A 6,084-nucleotide genomic window follows, 5' to 3' on the forward strand; every position below is an offset into this window, starting at 1 on the left:
ACCCCACACTGCTGGGTGATGGTGATCACCAAGACAGGGAAAGCCTTACTGTTTGTGGGTTTTGTTCGCTGCTCTGGGCCACTCTACAAAGCTCTGGGTGCTTCCTCTCTGTTCCCAAGTGATGCCTTGATTTGAACTGATGAGGTTTCGCCAATTATCTGCAGTCCCTAATTCCTCATTGTGTCTCAGCCCTGTCTTGAATCCAGGTGGCATGAATGGATTTACAGCATGAGCATCCATGACAGCTACCTGGATTAGGGCTTTAAAAATGCTCATTGGAGGGACACAAAGTAGGCCAAACATTTGGCTTTTGGAGATGCTGAGGACGAGCCCTGCAGCACCGTGGGGGACAGTGGTGTCCTGTGGGACGGGGCTGGGGACAGCTGGGTATCCCCCAGCATGATCTTGGTGCTTGCCCACACCCTCAAGAGCTTCCCTAACACTGCTGGACATGAAATCTAGCTCCACTGGGGTGCTTAACCACCAAACGTGCTTTAAACACCCTCATAGTTCAGCCTGGGTCTCCCTGGACGTGTCTTTGGCCAGCTGGGAGTGGAGCATGGACAGGGCCATGCGGAGCATCCGTCACGTCCAGCTCGTGGAGGGGTGGAGTAGGAAAAGAAGACCAGCAAGAGAAACTGGCAGCCGTGAAGTTACTTAAGCAAGCCTTGTTTACACACATTTAATCCTCTTTATATAATCGCCCAGAGGCAGCAGGAAGGGTTGTGCTGCCCCTGCTCACACCAGGGGTGGCTGCAGGGACCCTGCATGGCACATGGCCACCCAGGGCCTTGCAGAGATACAGGTGCCAGGAGACCCTGGGCATGGAGAAAGAAGTGATTGCCATGCCACTCCATGCAGAGATGGCCCCGAATTAAGGCATTTTTCTCTAAATATTGATAATTTCAGAACAGTAAGGTCAGACCTTTATTTTGCTCTGAAATTTTCCATCTTGCACTTAGGGGTTGCATTGAGTAAACATGGGTGTTTTGTTATGTAACGTGTCCTGTTAGGGAAACAAGCCTCTCTTAAGGTAGAGATCAAACAGAAATCTTTCCTTTGTTCCCAAGTGGCCTTCTTCGTGGAAAATTTCAAAGCTGCTTTTTCATTCCACCAAAAAGTGGGAACAGTAAGAAATCCTGACTTTCCCGGCAAAGCTGATTCCTGCAGCCCTGCTTATGATCTACTAATCTCTGCAGGGCGCCAGGCAGAGGTTTCCTACAAACCAACTCTTCTATTTTTGTGCTGAATAATAAGAAAAGCAAAACCAGAGCAGAACACGTGTCTCACAAGTGGAGGGCGCTTTGGGAGGTCAAATCTCTCCTCCCACCCCTGCTCCCTGGAGACTCCCTGCGCTGAGTCCTTCTGCAATTTGTCCTCTCATTCTCAATATCTGGAAATTAAAGGCTTCTCGCCATGTTAATTAAAAGCTGGAAGTTATACCAGAGCTTTATTCACTGTGGTGCTTGGGTTTCCTTTTCATAAAAATGTCTCTAAGTGTACAAACCCTGCAAATGCTTTCTTCTGAGAGTCCTGCATTGGCTCCTTCAGAAGAGCAGAGAGGGGAATTTGTTCACAAAACCTGACTGTGATACATTCATAACATCCACAAAGAAGCAGCACCAGGCTCATTGTGAAGGAACACCTGTGGTTTTCTCCAGCAGATCCTCTGGGATGAGTTTCTGGGTGACAGACCTGAGGAGCAATAGCAGCTGGACCCTGAGGAAGGGTCCACAGCTCCTGTAGCCAAAGGTTGTTCACCTGCAGTCTGAATTTCAGGGAGAAGTGGGAGCAAACCAACATGGGAAGATGGCATGGCCAGAAATGCTGCTACCAGAGCAAAGGGTTGCAGATGTGGGGGAAGCAAAAGCTCTGCCCAGGCCACCAGCACTGCAGCGAGCCCCCAGGCAATGGGCTATAATTGTGGCATGCGTATCCCAGCTCGTCCTGCCTAAAATCCAGCACTGTCCGTGTGTTTAGTACTCCCCACCACTGGGTGTGGGGATGGGGGCTGCTCAGTGCATTCCTGAAGCCCTCTGCACGGCTCCCTGAGTCTTTGAGGTGCTCTTTCTCCGGCATGTTCACACACAGGGCTTAGCTGGAATTTGGCCCACTGGCTTCACAAGAGCTCTTTGTCCTTGCTAGAGAAGGACACCGAGGTATCAGGCTGGTGGGGGTGGAGATTGCAGGGAATCACTGCGAGCTCACAGCATCCTGCCCTGCAGACCGTCCTAGGGCAACAGGGACAATTCTGACCTTGCTTTTACCCGGCATGGCTCATACATGCCCACGGTTTTCTCCACGCTGTTAATGTGGGACGTGCTCCAAGGCCGAGTGAGAATATTCCATCAACCTCTTTGCCAAGACATTTGGCCCAAGAGAGTAAAAGGAGCCAGACGGGGACTGGGGCCCTCCCCACTCGCCTCTCGGGTTTCCAGGACTCGAGGCAGAAGCAGGGTTACGTGAGCACTGCGATAGCCTTACATCGCTGCAGTGTGTCTGGCCGGTCCATGTGACACTCAACGCGTTTCTCTAGGAATGAGGATGCCTTGGGCAAAGCCTGTGTGACTCAGAAGGGAAAATACTGATGTTTTTTTGAAAGGAAAATATTGAAGTTTTCTTAAATCGCCTGCCCTGTTTACCTCCGATCCTCCTTACTGAGAGTCGGGGCCTCTCGGAGCTCTCAGCCAGCCGAGTTTCGGGACTGAGGGAACAGCACCATGTAATTTGTGTGGTTGCTCCCTGCCCAGTGCCCAGTCAGCACAGCTCAGACCTCGAATACCAGACATCAAGGAGCAGTGTGGCAATCGGCTGCGTCTGCCAGAGAGAAAACCAGGCACAGAGCAGCTGCCCTCATGGGACGCAGGGACCTGGAGGAAAAGGTGCTTGTTACAAAAGGCAGGCGGGGACTGCAGACAGGAGCCTCCCGCACCACCTGCTTCCACTTCCTCTTGCTCCATTTACCAGGACCGGCTTTGAACTGCGTGTGGCAAATGGAGAAACCCGGCAGCTGAACGATATCCTGGATACAGAAATACTGTGAGGCAAAGAAAGCAAAAATGCCAGGAAGTTGATGTGCTTGTAGACACGCTGGGAGGCGTATGATGCAAGTGACTCCCTGCGTGCTATTTGCACGTACTGAGGTGTAAAAACAACTCCTTGCGCCAACCCCAAGGACATGGGGCTGGGCTCCAGCCCCAGCTGGGAACCAGAGGGGCAGGAGCGGGGCTGCACAGGTGCTCAGCCTGGTCCTGGCCCTTTGCCCAAGCAGGAATAAAGCTCAGAGCCTTATCCTGTGCCCGCTGACTCCTGCACATCCCCGCTGCCTCCAGCCCAGCCCGTCTCCTGCTGTGGCAGTGCCGCAGCCCCTGTGCTGCTTCTCCTCGGCTGGGTGCCAACTCTTTCCTCTTTCGTGTGTTTTTGAAAGAGAAAAACTTGTTTTACCTCTGCACAACAGGACTTGCAGGTCTGATGGTGACAACCCCATCCACACAAGAGGGAAGAGCAGGGTAGGTGTGTGACGGGGCCATGGCACACACGGGGCAAATCCCTGCCCAGCAGCTGCCGGTGGTGCCTCCGCAGACACCCCAAGGAGCACCCTGGTCTCCCCTGCCAGCACTGTGAAGGCACCACAGGTAGGTGCTGTCACCTCTGTGCCACTCCTTCCTGTTAAACTTGTCAAAACCCAATGTCAACACTGGCAGCAAATATTTAAGTGCTGGAACAAAGCACACAGCCGCCCGGCGTGAAGGCACTGAGTCCCACATTGTAGCTCGGCTGTCTGCACCACATCCAGGAGCCTGTGCCAAAGCCGGGGCACCGGCGGCATGATGGCAGAGAGAGGGGGGAGCCAGGGGCTGCTTGTCCCTGGGACAACACCCCGGCAGCTCCCCAGCCTGGCTGGGCCCCACCTTTAAAGTGGAAAGAGAAAAATCCGATGGTGCTCTGCAAATCGTACCTGAGCACAGCATGAGTTGTTCTGCAAAACACTGAGTCTTCATCTGGTCAGTGGAATAGTTAACATTAGGTATTTATTTTAAAATAAATTTAATTTAACTTAATTTAGTGTTTATTTTATTTTATTTTATTTTATTTTATTTTATTTTATTTTATTTTATTTTATTTTAATTTTATTTTATTTCAGCACATACTGATTCAGCACAAGCACACCAGTGACAAGCAAAAGCATTCGGACTTTACCACCAGCTCAGCTCTCTGTAGACCGAAGAAAACACACTGCTCTCACGCTGGTGCCAGCAAAGCCCCGTTTCCAGCACATGTACACGTTGTGGCTGATTGATTTCTGAATGCATTACGCAAAGGCAGCAGCACGGCCTCGCTGCTGGCGAGGTGCTGGGCCCGCACGCGCGAGGATGCCTGCGGAGTGAATCAGGAGGTGAGCAGCAGAGCAGGCAGGGCACAGGAGCAGCCCAGCATCACCTGGAGGGGCACATTGGGGTGGTGAAAGCTGCCCCCCACCTGCTGCTAGCTCCCAGAGGGCTGCTGCTCCTGGCTGAGCCACAGCAGCAGATTTTGGGAGCGCTCGGCCACTTGGATGTGGTGGCTGAAATCGCCCTCGGGTCATGGCTCAGCAATGTGTCCTGCTGGAGGGTAAGCTGGGTGGTCAGGCTTCTTGGTGACAATGTTGTGTTTTAGTCATTATCCAGGTTTTGGTGGAAAAACTACCCACTGGGGAACTAAAAGATGAGGCGACAGCATTGGTTGTAAGTGAGCCTTGTGCATCTGAGAAAGGTCCAGGAGTGCTGCTGGCAGGAGGCCTGGTGGCACCCCCCAGGGGTGACTGATGGAGGTGGCTTTGACCCTACCCAAAGTAGATGGGAACACAGAGGCTGTCCCCAATGGGGTCCTGGGCAGCCCCATGGTACTCCAAGGGTGTCTGCAGTCCCCAGTGCCCCGTGGGATGGAGGGCTGGGGAAAGAGGTGCTTGGGGCTGTGCTGCTGAGCAGGGCCAGGGTTTCCACCCGTCTGCAGAGCCCGCAGAAAATAATTAGGTTTTGAACTTTTAAAACCACTCGTGAGCTGTTTAATGAAATCACAGTAGGTTTTGAAACAAAACCTGCTCCACAGCCCCAGCCTCTGCCAGCCACTCCCTTAGTGGGACACGGGTTGCACCAGCACTGCTGGCTCACCGGTGATCTCCCTCCCTGAGCATCCCTGCCAGCGTGCTCCCGTCTTTGTTTGGCTTTTAGGGACATGCAAAAGAGCCTGTGGATTGCTGTGCATCATCCTTACATAAAGTCTGAACTACTAAGCTGTTTTTCCCAGCACCAGCTCTCCAACAGCAGCCATCGCCTTGCTGCTGGGATGCGTGGCAGGGGGATGCTTCCCCCCTGTCCTGGGGGGCTGTGAGCAGGAAGGGGACATCCCCACCCAGGTCCCTGCTGGTTCAGCTCCCAGAGAGCACCAGGGGAAGATGCAGTGTCCCACCTGCCCCAGAGGGACCCCGCTTTGCCCCGTGCACCCTGCAGCGAGGTGGCTGCATGGCGGGGGCTGCAGGGGCACACTTGGGGTCCCCCAGCCTCACCAACCTCCCGGGCACCTTGCACCCACATCCGACCCACGGGGCTCTCCAGCACCCCACAGCAGGGAGCACCCCAACAAACCCCTCACCCCTCTTGCTTCAGAGCCCCCCAGCACCCCGCACCGGGAACCGGCCCCGCATTCCCCATCCTCCCCCCATTCCCCCATCACTCCCGGGTCTCACCTCGGTGCCCGGTGCCCCCTAGCACCCCGTTTTCCCCCCCGTCCCCCGCCCCGTTCCCCGTTACGAAACGCGCCCGGGGCGGGGCGGGGCGGGCGCAGCGCAGCGGCGGCTGCAGCCAATGGTGCCCCCGCCGGTTACGGGGGGGGGACACACGGTAGGAGCCGTGTCCCGGCCGTGCCGTGTCCTACCGTGCCCTACCGTGCCGTGCCCGGGCTCCGCAGCCCTTTGCAGCCCCCCCGGTGGGGAGGATGGGCTGAGCCCGGTGGCACTGGGGGGAGCCGGCGGCGGTGGCTCCCGGGATGTGCGCGCACCGCCGGCCCTGGGAGCAGCTCCCCGGCTCCTTTTGAAGGGCAGCAGCG

Source organism: Aythya fuligula, chromosome 14 (genome assembly GCF_009819795.1).
Source record: "Aythya fuligula isolate bAytFul2 chromosome 14, bAytFul2.pri, whole genome shotgun sequence".
In the NCBI taxonomy this organism is placed as follows: domain Eukaryota; kingdom Metazoa; phylum Chordata; class Aves; order Anseriformes; family Anatidae; genus Aythya; species Aythya fuligula.